Genomic DNA, 19,259 nt, shown 5'->3' on the forward strand with positions numbered 1-19,259 from the left:
TACAAAAAGTGAAATACTCTTTTTTTCTAAAGACAGTTAAACTGAACAGAAAGAAACTGGGTCTTCTGGTGTGAATGTATCCGTAGAGCCCATATCTATACGGCAATTGGAAAGCTTCTAAGCCTAAAAACAGGTTCCCTGATCTTTTGCCTTACACCTAACTTGCCAGCAAACAAGAGATGCTCCAACTATGTACAAAGAGTTAACAGTCTTCTCATTCCAAGATGGCAATGAGCAGTCTTCTCATTCCAAGATGGCAATGAGAAAATAAGTCCACCACTACAATATAGGAAATCAACAGCAGCTGCCTAATATACTCAAGACAGTTCTTTAGCAAGAATCATGAACTAACAATAAGGATCCCCAGACATACAAGAAACAACAGCTAGAAAAAGACCAAGATAAAGATTTTATCTATTTTTTTTTTTAGTTTTTAAGAGACAGCCTTTGTTGCCCAGGCTGGCGTGCTGTGGCACAATCACAGCTCACCGTAACCTTGAACTCCTGAGCTTAAGTGATCTTCCTGCCTCAGTCTCCCAAGTAGTTAGGGACTATAGACAGGCATGACCATGCTCCACTAACTTTTTAGTAGAGATGGGGTCTCATTATGTTTCCCAGGCTGGTCTCAACTCCTAGCTTCAAGCAAATCCTCCCACCTTAGCCTCCCAAAGTACTGAGCCACTATGTCCCACCCATACCAAGAAAAATAAATAGATCAAACTGACTTCAAAAAAAAAAAAAAAATCACAGCTTTCCAGGACATAGAAGAAATCTCAGAATGAAATATCCTCAAAGGACTACTGAAGATACCACATTCAATAAAACAAAAATAGGTATATTAAACAAATAACAATACAAGAGTCTATTATGCCAAGAACTGTAACAAATCTTAACAAATGTGATTCCTTTACCCACAAGGTAGGTATTATTAACCTCACTTGTGGACTAGAAACTGAGGACAAAGAGATTAATAATTTGCCCATGGTCTTCGTTTTAAAGTTGTGGAGGTGGAATCTAAACCCACACGGTCTGGCAGTCTGGTTCCATTGTGTATACTTTTAGCTAGTATCCTGTGTTGTGTTGAAATGATACCAGCAGAAAACAAGCAAAAGCTACTCATTAACAATTTATAAACATTCGCAGGTCAGAAATATACAACTTAAGAAATCTGTCAAAATACAGAATAAAAAAAGACAGAAAACTTAAGAGATAAAGAAATGAGGATCAATCAAGAAAGCCAACATTCTGCCAGTAAATATCCCAAAACGGGCAAACATAGAAAGACCAAGAAATAATACCAAAGAAATAATAAAAGAACATTTTCCATAAATGAAGGGAGGCATTTGCATTTCAACTGAAAGAACCTACTGAGTCCAGCAAAGAATGGCAAAGACAATTCCTATCTAAACACATAATCATAAAATTCTACAACTACAATGGATAAAGATAAGATACTAAAGCTTCCAAAAGAGTGACAAAAAGGATTATTTATGAAGTAAAGAGACAGAGTAGCAACAGACATCTTACCATCTAGACCCTTAACAGAACAGAGCAAAAACCTCTAAGTTGTAAGAGAAAATTAATTTGAATCTAAATTTCTACACCTAGCCAAACTATCAAGCAATTATGAGCCAGGCCAAAGCTATTTTTAGACATGCAAGAATTCAAAATATTTACATCTTAAGTACTCTGTATACTGAAGTTAATTTAAAATACATTCAAGGCAATACGAAGTGCTCATGCCTATAAACCCAGCACTTTGGGAGGCTGAGGAGAGCAGATCACTTGAGGTTAGGCATTTAAGACCAATCTGGCCAACATGGTGAAACCTTGTCTCTACTAAAAAATACAAAAATTAGCAAGGCATGGTGGCAAACACTTGTAATCCCAGTTACTGGGATGGCTGAAGCAGGAGAACTGGTTGAACCCGGGGGCGGAGGTGCAGTGAGCCGAGATTGTGCCCCCACACTCCAGCGTGGGCAAAAGAGTGAGACTCTGTCTTAAAAAATAATAATAATAAAAGACATTCCAGCTAAAAAGGAAGAATGCCATAAAAGAGGAAGATATAACATCTAAAAAAGAGTAAATCTAACCCAGAAATGCAGTCATGGAATATCTCAGAATGACATATACACAGCAGCTTCCAACCTGTCAAGACTGAAGCAGGAAGTCCAAGGGAAAAGGGATTCCACCTAACAGTTAATAGATATTATGACCCAAGCAGGAAACATCTGAGAATATGATAAAGATATATATTTTCCTATCAAGAAAAAAAGACAATTACAAACTATTAGAGGAAAAGATGAAAAGTCATCTAGAATATAAAGCAATCTAGTGGCATGATTTCGAAAAACTGAAGTACAAGAAGAAATAAGTAATCATGTATATCCACTTCTTCTAGGATCAGGCACAAGTCAAGGATGCCTACTTTCACCACTTCTATTCAACATAGTACTAGAAGTCCTGGACAGAGCAATTAAGCAAGAATAATAAATAGGAGGCACTCAAATAAGAAAGAAAGAAAATTATCTCTGTATACAGATGACATGCTCTATATGCAGAAAGCCCTAAGGAAGAATCCACAAAAAAACTGTTAGTACTAATATATGATTTCAGCAAAGTTTCAGGATTCGAAATCAGTAAACAAAAATCAGCTGTGTTTCTATACATTAACAATGATGAACTGGAAAAGAAAATTTAAAACAATCCCATTTACCATAGTATTAAAAAAGGAAAACCCAAGGATGGTGACTCACACCTATAATCCTAGCACTTTGGGAGGCAGAGGTAGGAGGACTGCTTGAAACCAGGAATTTCAGACCCCATCTCTATAAAACATTAGCTGAGCATGGAAGCATGTACTTTTAGTCCCAGCTACTTGGGAGGCTGAAATAGGAGGATCATTTGAGCCCAGGAATTCAAGGTCACAGTGAACCATGACTGTGTCATTGTACTCTAGCCTAGGTGACAGAGACCCCATCTCTCTCTCTCTCTTTTTTTTTTTTTTAAAAGGGGGAGAGGTAGGGTGGATAAAATACTCAGGAATAAACCAAGGAGATAAAAGACTTGTACTCTGAAAACCACAAAAAAATTGCTAAAAGCAATGAAAGAGAGATACAAAAAAATGGAAGAACATCCCATGTTTTCAAACTCAAAGCGTTAATACTGTTAAAATGTCCATAAGCAATCTATAGATTCAATATAATCCCTATCAAATTCTCACTGACATTTTTTGGCGGAAATAGGAACAAAACCATCCTAAGATTCATACAGAATCTCAAGGGACCCCCAAGTAGCCAAAACAATCTCGAAAAACAATGAAAAATTAGAAGACCTTACGCTTTCTTATCTCAAAACACACTACAAAGCAACAGTAATCAAGACACTGTGGTACTGACATAAAGACAGAACTATAGATCAATAGAACAGAACAGAAATACTCTTAAGGCCGGGCGCGGTGGCTCAAGCCTGTAATCCCAGCACTTTGGGAGGCCGAGGCGGGTGGATCACGAGGTCAAGAGATCGAGACCATCCTGGTCAACATGGTGAAACCCCGTCTCTACTAAAACTACAAAAAATTAGCTGGGCATGGTGGTGCGTGCCTGTAATCCCAGCTACTCAGGAGGCTGAGGCAGGAGAATTGCCTGAACCCAGGAGGCGGAGGTTGCGGTGAGCCGAGATCGCGCCATTGCACTCCAGCCTGGGTAACAAGAGCAAAACTCCGTCTCAAAAAAAAAAAAAAAAAAAAAAAATACTCTTGCACATACCACCAAATGACTTGCGACAAGGGTGCCAAGATTACCCAGTGGCAAAAAAAACAGTCTCTTCAACAAATAGTGTTGGGAAAACTGAATATCCACATGTCAAAGAATGAAGCCAAAATTTAAGGTTACTAATTTACTTTATGATGACCTAAAAGTTTTGATCTCCAAATATTTTTTCAACACTTTTTAATTAAGTATTTTAGATGTATATTAGAATATTTTTCTGGCTAGAAAGTAATTTAAATCATTTCACTGACTAAAGATTTTTATGACTGTTCATAAATCCATTACAAAGTGCTTGTTTAAGGCCAGGCACAGTGGCTCATACCTGTAATCCCAGCACTTAGGGAGGCTGAGGCAGGTGGATCACCTAAGGTCAAGAGTTTGAGACCAGCCTGGCCAACATGAAACCCCATCTCTAATAATAACATAAAAATTAGCCAGGCCTTTAGTCTAATCACCTGGGCAAAATTTTAAAAAAAAAGGAATAAAAAAAAAATTAGCCAGGCATGGTAGCACATGCTTATAATCCCAGCTACTTGGAAGGCTGAGGCAGGAGAATTGTTTGAACCTGGGAGGCAGAGGTTGCATGGAGCCAAGATTTCGCCACTACACTCCAGCCTGGGTAAAAGGGTGAGACTCCATCTCAAAAAAATAAATACAAAGTGCTTGTTTAAGATGTAGGAAGAGTGGATACCTATTTATTAAACTCAAGACACATTCCAAAACTTTTGCTTTTCAGTAAACCCTTGATGTTTTCCTTTAAACGTTAAAACATCAATATGGAAAGCATTAATATATAAAATATTAGTACATAAAGAACCCAATAGTAATAAAATGTTTTGTACATTTGTTTGCCATTCAATCTAGGTTGTACTACTCTATGATTACCAGCACTGGAGTAATAATTATAGTTTGTAATACACAATGAGTCAAATGGGGCATCAATGGAACAATACAAAACTTGAAACGAGTGCTTATTCTACTCTCAACTATCACCAAGCCAATCTTCCTCAGAGTCTTCCAAAGAACTAAGTGGGAGAGAACATTTTTCAAACTCACTCTAAAACACCAGCATTATCCTGATATCAAAACCAGACAAAAATACCACAAAAAAAGAAAACTACAGCAATAAACCTAATGAATATTGATTTGTTTTAGTCTTAAAAAAAAATACTAGCAATCCAAATTCAACAGGACACAGCCTATGCTATTTTTGTCAAAGCAGCCAAAACTAAGATATCTATTCTATCCCCACATGTTCACAGACTCCAATCCCCTATGCCTTGATTTGGTTTTCTCTACAGTACAAAATACCCATCTAGCATATATTTAACTCACTAATTTCTCACCTGGTTTCTTCAGTTAGAAAGTAAGCTCCTCAAAGGCAGGGCTTTTACATCTCCTTTGTTCCCCAGCAAATTGAACAGTACCTGGCACAGAACAGATGCTCAATAAGTACTTGCTGAATGAACAAGATAAAGACCACCATTAAAGGTATACTAACTGCTGAGAAAAATTAAAGGCCTAAGTGAATGGAGAGGTATATTGTGTTCAAGGATCAAAAGACTCAATGTTGCTAAGATACCAATTTTCTTTTACCTATAGAGTAAATAAAACCCTAAACAAAATCTCAGCAGCCTTTTTTGTATAAAGTGACAATTTTTTTTTTCAGATAGTCTTGCTCTATCATCGAAGCTGGAGTCCAACAGCAAAATCGATGGCTCACTATAGCCTCAACTTCCTGGGCTCAAGCAATCCTCCCATCTCAGCCTCCCAAGTAGCTGGGAGCACAAGCATATCCACCACATCTGGCTACTTTTTTTCTGTTTTTTTTTTTTGGAGAGCCAAAGGCCTCATTACATTGCCACTACACTCCAACCTGAGCAATACAGCAACACCCTGTAACAGTATATAATTTTTTTTTTCTGTTTCTTGATTGTGATGGTTACAAGGATGTTTAGGTTTGTCAAAACCCAATCTGCATACTTAAATTGGTCAAATTTTAACATACATACATTATACTCCAATAAAAATCAATTTTAAGAAATATGCTACATCAAAAACTGAAATCCAACAACAAAATACCTAAAGAACACTACATAAAAGAGCTCATAAATATTAAGTATTCTGCACACCTTTAAAAATAACAGGGGCCAAGTACAGTGGCTCGTGCCTGCAATCCTAGTACTCTGGGGGGCCAAAGTGGGAGAATCACTTGAGCCCAGGAGTTCAAAACCAGCCTGGGGAACAAAGACAGATTCTATCTCTGCAATAATAATAACAGGAAATTGTACTTAGGTAAAATGAACTAGTTTGAACAAGGCCAAACTAGTTTGAAGCAGGCCAATATTCTTCCTAAGAACAACTTAAAAAGCTAAATGAATAATAAAAATCATATTTTTAAAGGTAGTGAAGAGCTGTGGGAGCATGGGAAAGAAGGTCTAAAATTCCAGAGATAGGGAGAATCTTTTTTTTTTGAGATGGAATCTTGCTCTGTTGCCCAGGGGGGAGTGCAGTGGCACGATCTTGGCTCACTACAACCTCTGCCTCAGAGATGGGGAGAATCTTTTCCAGCATCTGTCTTTTCCCGGTGAGTATTTCCTAATTATGGCTTGGGCTAGAGGCTGAAAATTGAGGCCTGACCTGTGTAAAATATTGTTGCTAAGGAACGCAGAAGCCAGGACAGCTTTTGGTGTTCACATAGGGCTGGTGTAACAAAACTAGGAGACTAATTCTCCTAATAAGTTTCACACAGGGACCTCAAGCTTAAGGGTGATAGTCCCTCAGCATATTTGCTGAATTTTAAAACTGTGTGGGGTAAAACGCTACAGAGTTAACTGAAAAACTTTGAAAAGCAAAGTGAAATTTCCCACCTCTGACACTGCTAAAAGGACAAGATCAACAGGGTTTGAAATGAAAGTCTTAAAAGACAACACCTGGAAAAATAAGGATAACAAACCACTGAAAGAGCAACCCAGCCTCCACATAATTTAAGATGACAGACTCCTGATATGGGCTGGATATTTGTCCCCTCCAAATCTCATGTTGAAATGTAAACGTGATTCCCAATGTTGGAAGTGGGGCCCAGTAAGAGGCCACTGGATCATGTGGGCAGATCCCTCATGAATGGTTTAGTATCATCTCCTTGGTGATAAGTGAGTTCACACAAGATCTGGTTGTTGAAAAGTCTATAAGCAGATGCCAGCACCATGCTTACTGTACACCTTGCAGAACTGTAAGCCAATTAAACCTCTTTTCTTTATAAACTACCCAGTCTCAAGTATTCTTTTATAGTAATGAAAACAGACTAATAGAGCTCTCTAGGCTATATGCATAGAAGATGAACCTCCCCTTCCCCCACCTCTCTCCCAGCCCAGCAAAATGTACCATTATCTGGTAATGCTTAATTTTTTTTTACTACACAATGAACTGGCATTCAATCAAAAATTATGAAACACAAACAAAACAATCAACAGACTTGACCTAACTGACATTTATAGAACACTCCACCCAACAACAAAACGCACATTTTCAACTGCACATGAAGAATACTTATGATGACAGAATATATTCTAGGCCATAAAATAAATCCAAATAAATTTAAAATTATCTCATTACAATGGAATTAAATTAAAAATAACAATGATCTCTGAAAAATACTTGAATATTTGAAAACTATGTAACACACTTATAAATAAACTACAGATGCAATAAGACATCAGAAAAGAAATTATAAAGTATTCTGAATGGAATGAAAATGAAACAATAATATATAAAAAATTGGAAACAGCCAGGAATGGTGGCTCACATCTGTAATCCCAGCACTCTGGGAGGCCAAGGAAAGAGTATTGCTTGAACTAACTCAGGAGTTCAAGACCAATGTGGGCAACATAGTGACATCCTTATCTCCAGAAAAAAATTTAATAAACTCTGGCCAGGTACAGTAGCTTACACCTGTAATTCTAGCACTTTGGGAGGCTGAGGCAAGTGGACTGTTTGAGCTCAAGTTTAAGACCAGCCTGGGCAACACAGTGAAACCCTGTCTCTACAAAAAATACAATTAGCCAGGCATGGTGGCACACGCCTGTAGTCCCGGAACTTAGGAGGCTGTGGTAGGAGGATCTCTCGAGCCCGAGATATCGAGGCTGTGGTGAGCCGTGATTGTGCCACTGCACTCAAGTCTGGGCAACAGAATGCGACCTAGTCTCAAAAAAATAAAAATAAAAATAAAGAATTAGCCAGGCATGGTGGCACATGCCTCCAGTCCCAGCTACTCAGGAGGCTGAGGTGGGAGGGTCACTTGAGCCAGAGAGGTAAAGGCTGCAGTGGGCCATGATCATACCACTGTATTCTATCCTAAGCAGCAGTGAGACCTTGTCTCAAAAAACAAATAAATTATAAACAATTAAAGGGAAGTTTATAGCATGCTTACATTAGAAAAGAAGAAAGGCCACAAATCAATGACCTCAGCTCCTATCTTAAGAAAACTAGAAAAAGTAAACAAATTAAACCCAAAGTAAGCTGAAGAAAGGAAATAAAGATTAGGGCAGAAATAAGAAAATCTACAGGCCGTCAGTTAAACTAAAAGTTAACTTTTCAAGAACCTCAATAAAATTAATAAACTTCTAGCCAGACTGATCAGGGAAAAGGGGAACAGAGACAAATTACCAGTATTGGGAATGATATTAAATTTCTAGAGGTTATACAGATATTAGATTATTACACTTTCTACAGATATTAAAAGAACAGTAATAGAGTATTATAAGTAACTTTTTTGCCAATAAATGCAACAAGTTAGATGAAATGGATAAGTTCCTTGGAAAACTTACCAGGCATGTGAAGAGACAGAACAATACAATCATATAACCAATAATCAACAGAAAAACAAACAAGATAAACAGACCAACAGATGATGCAGATATTGGAAAAGACAAGCATTGAAATAACTATAATTAGCAAGTTCAAGAGAACTGAAGTGTATTACAAGTCTTTAAAATAAGATCAAAGGAATACTCTAGAACTCAAAATTACAATGTAAAATTAAAAACACAAATGATTAGTTTGGACAAAAGAGAAGATAGTTTTAGCATACTGGAAGGCAGGTCAATAGAAAATATCCAAACAAAGAAAAAAAGTGCAACATGTGGAACACGGTGATTAAGTTTAATATATGGATAATTAGGACCCAAAAAGAAAAAAGGAGCAGAAATAATATATAAAAAGGTAATAACAGAACTTTCCAAAACTAAAAGGCATCCAGCTACAGATTCAAATAACTCTATAAACATAAAGTGACAAAGAAAACCACATCTGAACACATAAAGGTACAAAGAAAACCACGCAATAGTCAAAGTGCTTTAAAAATAAGACAGAGCCTTAAAAGTAGCCAAAGAAAAATAAACGACACATTATCCTCAGCAAGACTATAGCTAATACATTACCTTCAGTAAGACTGGTAGCTGACTTCAACAAAAAGAAAGGGAGCCAGAAAGCACCCAAACATTCTTAACATGTTGAAAGAAAATAACTACCAACTTAGAACTTTATATCCTGTGAAAACACACTTCAGGCCAGGCATGGTGGCTCATGCCTGTAATCCTAGCACTTGGGAGGCCAAGGTGGGCAGATCACTTGAGGCCATGAGTTTGGAGACTGGCATGGCCAACATGGGGAAATCCTGTCTCTACTAAAAATATAAAAAAATTTAGCTGGGCATGGTAGCACATGCCTGTAATCCCAGCTACTCAGGAGACTGTGGCATGAGAATCATTTGAACCTGGGAGGCAGAAGTTGCAGTGAGCTGAGATTGCGCCACTGCAATCCAGCCTGGGCAACAGAACGACACTCTCTCTCAAAAAAACTAAACAAAACAAAACACAAACCACTTCAAAAAAAGTGAAACTGCCATGCATGCTGACTCACACCTATAACCCAGCACTTTGGGAGGCCAAAGTGGGAGGATCTCTTAAGCTCAGCAGTTCAAGAACAGCCTGGGCAACATGACAAGACCCTGTCTTTTAAAAAATTAAAACATTAGCTGGGCAATGCGACATGTGCCTGTGGTTCCAGCTACTGAGGAGACTGAGGTGGAAGGATTGCCTGAGCCCAAAAGGTTGAGGCTACAGTTAGCCATGTTGATACCACTACACTCTAGCCTGGGTGACAGAGTGAGACCTTGTCTCACAAAAAAAAAAAAAAAAAAAAAAAAAAGGTGAAATTGAGATATTTTCAGAGAAACCAAATTAGAAAAAAATCACTGATAGTAGGTAGGCCAGTATCAAAACGCATAATATAGGGAAGTGACAGTATTATTCTAAAAATTGAAAACAACTTCAGAGTCCAACAGAAGATTGATAAGTAAATTATTATAGAGAGACGAGAATGTCACTACCTACTAAAAATAATCACATGGTAGAAAAATACTGACATGAAAATATGTTGATTCACTGTACTTTATGTTTTTTTTTTTTTTGAGACAGAGTCTCATTCTGTCACCCAGGCTGGAGTGCAATGGTGCAATCTCAGCTCACTGCTACCTCCACCTCCCGGGTTCAAGTGATTCTCCTGCCTCAGCCTCCCAAGTAGCTGGGATTACAGGTGTCCCTAACTTTTGTATTTTTAGTAGAGATGGGATTTCACCATGTTGGTCAGGCTGGTTTCGAATTCTAGACCTCAGCTAATCCACCTGCCTCGGCCACCCAAAATGCTGGGATTACAGGCATGAGCCACAGTGCCTGGCTGATAATTCACCGTTAAGTGAACAGAATAGCTTGCACTACAGTAAACCACAGTGAACTACATTATGAGCCCATAACATCATGTAAGTACATATGCTTATATAATGGCTAAACAAAATGCAGGAAGCAGACAGATAATATAGAAGATTAACAACAGCACTCTTGGTGTTAGGATCTCTAATGAAATATTTTTAATTTTTTTTTGAGACTGAGTCTCAATCTATCACCCAGGCTGGAGTGTAGTGGCATGATCTCCGCTCACTGTAACCTCTGCCTCCTGGGTTCAATTGATTCTCCCGCCTCAGCCCCCCAAGTAGCTGGGATTACAGGCACCTTCCACCATGCCTGGCTAATTTTTATATTTTTAGTAGAGACGGGGTTTCATCATGTCGGCCAGGCTGGTCTTGAACCCCTGACCTCAAGTGATCTACCCACCTCAGCCTCCCAAAGTGCTGGGATTACAGGCATGAGCCACTACACCCAGCCTAAAATGTAATCTATGCTTTCTTAGTGTTTCCCAAGTTTTCTACATTAGGGATGTGCTATTTTTATAACTAGGGGGAAGAGGGGAGGGGAGGGGAGAGAAGGGCGAAACTTTATTGGTATAACCCCATTTGTGTTTTTAAATTTTATTTTAATATAAAAACCTGCCAACATGAATCAACCTGAACTTTCATTTTCCACTGTTTGGACCTTGAGAGCTTGTTTGGCAGTTCTAGCAGGGTAGCACAGGTACTCTTATATCCTTGACCAAAGACCATTCCTCCTCTATCAGGGTTGGTCGTCCTCTTCAACCGAGCATGCAGCCTAGAAAGGGACCCACGTGGAGTGGTGAAAGACGCACATGGAGTGGTGAGGGAGGAAGGGGACACCTGTCAAACCAGCCAGATAAGCCAAATCAACCCTGGTGATCAATGGGGTAACGTCACAGCCAGATCACCCTCACATCCCATTTTCCACTATTTGGGATTAGAATTAAAAATGTAAATACCTGAATGTGGACTCTTTGAAAAAGAAACTTTTTGACTTAATATTTGTCATTATTGATGTAAAAACGAAAATGTTTCTGAAAAATGAAAAGTGAATTATATCCAAAACAGCATACTTTGAGACAAAGTAATTCATAAAATTTCATTTTTCACAAGTGATTTCTTTCTGCAGAATTCTAAGACTTAAAATTAGCAGAATTACAGCTCTATGAAATATAAAACTAAAGTAATAACGCAAAGTTGAGGCTATGAGAACGAGTTTAAATAATTTAACATTTGCAAAATCAAAAAAATGGGAGAAAAACAGGAATCTCTTTATCCACCTATTTCACACAAGTTACACCTAATAGGGCTTTTAATAAACGGTCGTAAAGCAGCGTGTAAATATAAATGCTATTATGTAATTATAGACAATTAGTAATAATTATATTGCTCTGACATTTGAGTGTTCTATAAATAATTCATACAACTCTCTCTAGAATTTTGATTCAGAAAAGGAGAAAATGCGACAGCCATTGGTGTAACGCCAAAAAGAAACTTAAAAAATATTTTACTTTATGCATCTGTAAAAAACTGTAAGGAAATAAACATTAAAAGGCAGTTTTGCTACAGTGTGGAACTTTGACTTTTCCCCCACAATGTTGTTTTATTAAAATAGTCACAGCAAATAAGCATTTTGACACAGCACTAGAAGTAACAATGTGGGGAAGAGGTGACAAAATATATACTTTAAGAACGGGATAGGAGGAAACAATTTTCCTTTAACACTGTCTGACATATCTGATGGTAGACAGCAGTTAACTGATAGGTTTTAATTTCCTAATTGTCCTAGCAATCCAGAAATCTAAAGATTAAAGAGATTACATTATAATTATCAAATAATACATCAAATGGTTCTTTCCAGTAGGAAACCTTAAAAATTTAAAAAAAAAACCTGTTAAAATAGCTATCAGTCTCACAGATGCCTGCTAAAAGAATGTAACAACTCCTTACATTATCAAGAGCTAAGATCTGAGCTGTTTCCTCTCTTAACTAATTAAAAAGTTGAGATACATATTCTCCCTCAAAACCCCATGCCTCTTCCAACCTACCCCCCAAAATAAACCAGCCAGAAATAGGATCACCCTTACAAATATTGTACGTAGTTTTCTTCTAAAATCTGTCATTTTCTACCTTGTGTTATAATGTCTATGATCTTCGGCTGGGCATGGTGGCTCATACCTGTAATCCCAGCACTTTGGGAGGCCAAGGCGGGCGATAACCTGAGCTCAGGAGTTCAAGACCAGCCTGGCCAACATGGAGAAACACCATTTCTACTAAAACTACAAAAATTAGCTGGGCATGGTGGCAGGCACCTGTAATCCTAGCTACTCTCAGGAGGCTGAGGCAGGAGAATCACTTGAAGCAGAGAGGCAGAGGTTGCAGTGAGCTGAGATCATGCCACTGTACTGCAGCCTGGGTGACAGAGCTAGACTCTGTCTCAAATAATAAGAAAAATAATAATGTCTATGCTCTTTTAATCATACTAGATGTCCAAACCACTGAAGGCAGGCTCAATTATACTGCATCTTTCTAGGTATCTCCCATAGTATAGTAAATAGTCTTGATCAATAATCTGAACTTTTTGCAAACTCTATCAGCTAAAAAGAATTAAGGTTTGGTAATTCTTTGTAACCTGGTTTAAAACAAACAAACCTCTATTAGAGAAGCAGGGGGGTGGATGGAGGAGAGGGGAGTGCATACTAGTTGTTTGCTGTCAGCTAAGCACAAGCCAGACCAAAGAACCTTTTCTCTCCTTTCCCCTTCAAAAGCTAAATTTTATCCAAGTCAGTATCAGTGTCCCTAAGTTAAGGACAGTCTGCTTAACAGGAGCTGAAGAGGCTGGTGTAATCTAGGAGGAGGCTTTCGTAGTAGTCCGCAAGCAAGTACAAAAGGAAAAAAATCAAAGTTTATCCCATATGCTACTGATCAGGTCAAAAGCCAAAGACAACCCTAAAACTTGGACTGTTAAAAAACAGTCCTATAAAATTCATGGAATCCAAGTATTTTTGGGGTTTGGTTTTGTTTAAAACAGGTGTCACTCTGTCACCGAGGCTGGTCTTAGAACTGCTGGGTTCAAGTGACCCTCCCACCTCAGCCTCTCCCAAGTAGTTGGACTACCGTGCGCTCCACCCCATCTGGCTAATTAAAAAAAAAAAATTTTTTTTGGAGCAAAGAGGTCTCACTCTGTTGCCCAACCTGGTCCTGAACTCCTGAGATCAAGCCATTCTCCCACCTTGAACTCTCAAAGTTTACAGTGAATTCGACCTATACCAGATAAAACTCACATCAGTATGACCTCCCTGCAAACTCTGCAAATGCATCCATTAACAACTGGCCCCCACTAGTGAAAAGATGAGTATCACCTTCGATGTACATCAGATGTTAAGCTTTCTGACATGCTCCAAGTAATGTCCCTGACTTGTAGGTAATAGCAGAGCCCATACTAGAGGCAAAACGGCAGAGCAGATGATCATTCAAGACAACTCAGTTTTCAAGACTGAAAAGGACATATTTGCAAATACATGGGAAAAGATCTAGAAGATCATACAGTGCTGTTAACAGTGATACCCTTCAGTCAAGGGTATACAAGTAGCTGTGCTCCCCAGATTCCTCTGGGGAGGAATGTGGGCTAGAAGTGGAAGTATGTAAAGGGGTTGTCACTTATTATATATACATTGTATTGTTTTAACATTTTACAAGTATCAACTTATTTCTGTAATTTTAAAAATAAGAGTCTCAGCTTCCCGGGAGGTTGAGGCAGGAGAATCGCTTGAACTCGGGAGGCGGAGGCTGCAGTGAGCCGAGATCGTTCCACTGCACTTCAGCCTGACGACAGAGCGAGACTCCATCTCAAAAAAAATAAAAAAAAAAAAAAAAGATTTTGAAATGTAATTCCACTTTTTAAAAAGACTGAATGGACCCACATGGAATTCAAATAAAAAATAGGTGCCATTTTGCAGAAGTCTATTAGAAAAACCAACATATCAAACAGAAATAATACAAGTATCTTATCCTACAAGATAAAAGGGAATACTGGTAATATTACAAAAATGCCCACAGCAACTGCAGCCCATTACTCACTATTCACTACTTTGATTATACGGTATTAGTCACCAGAGGGAGTTTGAGGGTCCCCTTCCAAAATTATATCTCGTCTAACAACTGTCTGTGCAGTCTTAACCTCATTAAAAAGGTTTACAACAATCCAGTCCTAAAAAAATGTTGACTTTGTACCAACAGAACACTGTCTTTTATTTTTTCATGAAAAACAACTACATACACATACATAAACACACACACACACACACACACACACACACACACACACACTCTTACTTTACATTTCACTGGGGTTCATGTTTTATTTCCTCAAAAGAAAGAAAAGTTTCCCAGCCTGAAAAGCAAACTAACCTGGACAATCAAGTCTACTAGCATTTTAAGGGAATGTTCATATCCTCCAATTGTTTGTCATGAAACTTTGCGGTTAAGTAAAATTTTATACACCTATGACTCCTGAAAAACGGAGAAGAGGGAAACACCAACTACACTCTCAAAGCAGCATAATCCAGCCATGATGCCAGATGTAAACAGTCATTATATATTTTAGAGGCGCGAGATGTAACTAAACATCTTCAAAAGGTAAATGTCTAAGATCTTGGCATCTTAAAAATTAAAGTGTAATAGCCATAAAATGTATCCCAAACTTTAGTTGATTTCCCTAAAAAATATTAAAAACAATCATATTGAAAATGACCCAAATCACCATAAATTAGGCAACAGAAATCACATAAATTATTTGGGGGAGGAGGATTTTTGTTTAATCCAGTTTATGGGTCCATAATGGACACAAGATTTGAAAACATGAAGACATACACATCGTACATCTCATTTCCCACCATTCCCTTAGACTATTTCTCCCTCTCCCCCATTGTTGTTAGTTTTCTAGATCCTCCCAGAATTTCTTCATATAAAGAGCAAACATAAATTGGTACTGCACCTCGCCCTTAAAACATAACACACTATTCACAATGTACTACACCTTGCTTTTTTCATTCCTAACAAATTTTTGAGATCTTTCCATGTCAGAACACAGAAAGCTTCCTCATTCTTTTTTCATAACTGATTATGCCTAGCTCTAGCACGTTTTCAGTCTGCTTTCTTCAGGCGAACCTTTAAAGACATTCTATTCAGGCAACCACTTAACACTTGAATTAATTTCTTTCCCCCAAGATTTGAAAACAACCAGATTTGAGGTGTCCCAAGGGATAAGTTTCAGAGAAAGCAACTCATTATCTAAATTACATCCTTTTAAGAATGTTTATCTTCAAACAGGTAAAGGGGAATATTGCACAATTTTCTCCTCTAATCACTTAAAGACAGAATGCAATCTTCACAGTGAAATTACCTTTGATTTGGGGGATCAGGGTTATAGTCAAATCAACAACGACTGTAAAGTTTCTTTACTTCTTGTGCTTTTCTGCCAGTGTAAAACTTTATCTTTTATTTTTTAAAGAAAGCTAAAAAGCCTTAAAGTCGTAGAGCGTGGCATTCTAATTGCATGAAACCACAACCTGATTTGATCTTTCATCTGCCAGGTCAGAGACTGAGGCTTTTATCTTGCAGAATTAGGCTCACCTACCATCAACAAAATGACTTCTACACAGCGACACTTTCAAAGAATATAAACTCTGCGGCGCTGCGTGTAGGAAATTACACTCCAGGGGCCAGAGCGCCAGGACCAACTCCAGAAAACCCAGCTTCACCAGCGGAAAGAAACCTAGGGGAGCGGGAAGCGCGGTTGCAGGGAAGAAGAGAAACCGAGCGCCTCGCCGCCAACCCTCAAACCCGCGCGTTCGCTGGAGTCAGACGCTCGGAGCCGCGCGCTGCCCAGGGACGGAACCCCGGAACCACGACCACTAACGGAACCAGCCCGCGGGCGGCAACGGCTGCCGCTCGGACTGCGGACCGCGGCGCGAGGGCCGGGCGCCGGGAGGGCGGGGGTTCCCCGGAGGAGCTGGCCGCCCCGGCGCCCCATTGGGCGCCGCTCCAAACGTGCCCGAGTGGTGACAGGAATAAAGTGGGTCACAAGGCCTAGCGGGTCCCCAGAGAAAGCTTTCTCTGCACCCAGTCCCCGGCATTCCCCGCCTCCCAGCTGCTGAAATGGGCCGCAGCTCTGGGCGCCCTCAAGCCACCCTGCCCCGCCATGCACCCCAGTCCCGCCCCTGCCCCGCAGGTAACCCCAGCTGCCCCAGAGGGCCTCTCAGGCAGGGCGGGCCTCCGCCCCAAGTCCCGGGAAAAGACAAGCTAGAATGAGACGCCAAACTTGGGCTTCAGCTCCCGCCTTCCCCACCTTTGGCCGCCGCCCCCCGGCCCAACACACACCGCCCCCCGCTCCCTCCCCTTCCCCGCGCCCTCACCTTGTGGCTTGCGGCAGCTCCGGCTTCTTCCCTCCCCCACCCAGGTCTCTCGCTGCGGTGACTCGGAACCACTACCCTGCCTGTGTGCAGGAGGCGCCGCGGCTCCCACCTCCAGCAGCACCTGGGGCTGAGTGGCGCCCCCCACCAACCCCCCCCAAAAATTCGCCGCTACTGTGGCCCACTCCTCCTCCCCCTCCCTTCCCTTCCCTTCCTCCAGCGGCCGGGAGCGCGCATGCGCCGCCAAGGAAGCCAGCCGGCGGACGGCAGGCCCCGGGCCCACCCGGCGGACGCCACTCACCGGGAGCGCTCGCGGCGGCGGCCAGATTTCCTTCGCGCTCTCGCTCTCCGGGGTTTCCTTTTTTAAACCGGCTGCCGCAGGCCGAGTCGGTGATTGCGCCCCCTCCCGGCGCATGCGTCGTCTGCGACCCGGCGGGCTCCGACAGCCAGCGGAGGCTCTGTGCTCGCCCCTCCCCTCACTCTCCCTTTCCCCGGCGCGGCTCGATGCGCATGCGACTTGCTCCGTTAGGCAGCGCGCGGCCGCGCCAGGGGATCCCGGACGCCCGAAAAGACTCCCGCTCCCTTGGGCTGAAACCTGGCTTTGCAGGCGCCCGGTTCCCTGCCCCGGCCGGGAAGGGCGCCGGTTACTAGAAAGCCGGGAAGGCGGGGCCTGGTTGGGTGGAGGGCGCGGCCGGCCGGCGGAGCGCTAGCCTCAGGTCTTGGAGGCTCTTTGGCTTTCACCCCGTTTGTTGGGGGCGAGGAGGAGGAGGAAGAGCTTCCTGCCGGATGAGGGATCCGGAGGCCAGAAAGGGAACCCGCTCTCACTTCCAAAGCAAAACACTGCCGACGCCAGGTTACATTTTTCGGGTGTTGGCAGGAGACATTTTCCCCCAGTGGCATCACTCGCGTTTTCTCTCCTGGTGCTGGGAGAGAAGAGTTGCGAAGGCGCCTGGACCGCCTGTGACATCCTCTCCCATCTCCTGGAGGAGCGCGGCTTGGGTTGCTTCTTATTGGGTGGGCTTGGGAGACCGGGCATGCGCCCTGGGCCGGAGGAGGGAAGCGAAAGGAGGTCAGGATATATTTGCTTATTTGGAGATTTTCTCCTGGCCTTTTATTAAAAACCAAGTGGCAGTATAATGGAAGATGGGGAATGAAGCATGGAAAATAAACCAGGACCCTAATTTGCATGGATTTCCTCGTTGGAACAACGTGTGACTACTACTTATCTTGAGGAAATACTTGCCTTGATGCGTTAAGGTATCCTTGGTCCACAGGAGAAAGCACATTTCAGCGCTTCTACTGGAAAGAAGATCTTTACAGTTGTAATTCCTAGTATTTCCTATGTTTTAATGAATGTTCTTTGGTTTGAAGTAGAAGCCATCTTCTTGTTTCAAAAAATACACTTTACTGTTTTGGCTATAAAATCCTCCCTTAAAGGTAACATTCACCTCAGTACACATTTTCAATTCTTGCTGTATGCTCAGGGCAAAAGAACATCAAACTGAAGCACTTATTCAGATCTCTGTTCCTTCACCTGAGGATTTTTCTGTCAGGAGTGGGAAAACATAATTCGTTAATTTACTCCATCATATAGCAGGAGAGATTCTGGTCGACATTTTTGCCTGTTCAGCATTCATTCCCTATTCTGATAATTTCCTTTGAAGAACTATCCTTTACCCACTCTCAGTCCATTTGGTCTGAGCAGGACACAGAGGGAAAGCATATTTGAGTTTTAATCCTCTGTTGTAAACTACAGTTCCTAAGAAGGCTGTTACCTCTTTATCAGTGGGTTTAAATGTGGGAGAATGGAGACCTGGAGCCGTCTTTCCACACGTGAATTCTAAGAAGGCAACATGGAAAAAAAGCAGATTTGAAGACAGAGGTTTGGCTTAAAGATATGTTTGAGGTCCTGCAACCAATATGGATTAGATTCCTCTGGAAATTTCAGTTAAACCAGTCAGAAATTCTTGCATCTGTTTTATTGCTTAAACCAGTGAGAAGTTTTCTTTCACATGGAGTCAAGAGTCCTGGCTGACAAGAGGTAGGTAGCAAGACAGGAGGCAGAGTTAATAATACTGATAAGGTAGGTTGCAGCCAGACAAGAGAGGGTTTGAATGCTTTCTCTAGGATAGAGGTTTGAATTTTATTCTAGAGACACTGATTTCTCCTTACATTCCCCATCATCTAGAACATATATCTTAAAAAATTCCTTTGCCCTTTTTAATGATTTCATTGTCCTCTCAGTCACCAAGATCAAACCATGTCCATCTTTGACTCCTCCCCCTCTCACTCTGTTTAATTATTTACCAA

At 40.9% G+C, this 19,259-nt stretch overlaps 1 protein-coding gene across 7 annotated transcripts in view; it reads right to left on the minus strand.

The window, feature by feature from the left end:
- CLOCK (clock circadian regulator) overlaps positions 1–17,427 on the minus strand; it is a 115,350-nt gene extending 97,923 nt beyond the window's left edge. For 5 of the 7 annotated variants that reach the window (XM_032274239.1, XM_032274237.1, XM_032274240.1 and 2 more), the window contains exon 1: positions 17,251–17,426. The gene's annotated coding sequence lies outside the window, so the exon portion shown is untranslated. Of the gene's footprint in view, positions 1–16,952; positions 17,084–17,250 lie in introns of those variants that run through there. The other 2 variants (XM_032274241.1, XM_032274236.1) reach the window with 2 other exon arrangements.
- Between the last annotated feature and the right edge of the window lie 1,832 nt (positions 17,428–19,259).

Source organism: Sapajus apella, unplaced genomic scaffold, assembly GCF_009761245.1.
Source record: "Sapajus apella isolate SASKATOON/1434 unplaced genomic scaffold, GSC_monkey_1.0 scaffold5, whole genome shotgun sequence".
In the NCBI taxonomy this organism is placed as follows: domain Eukaryota; kingdom Metazoa; phylum Chordata; class Mammalia; order Primates; family Cebidae; genus Sapajus; species Sapajus apella.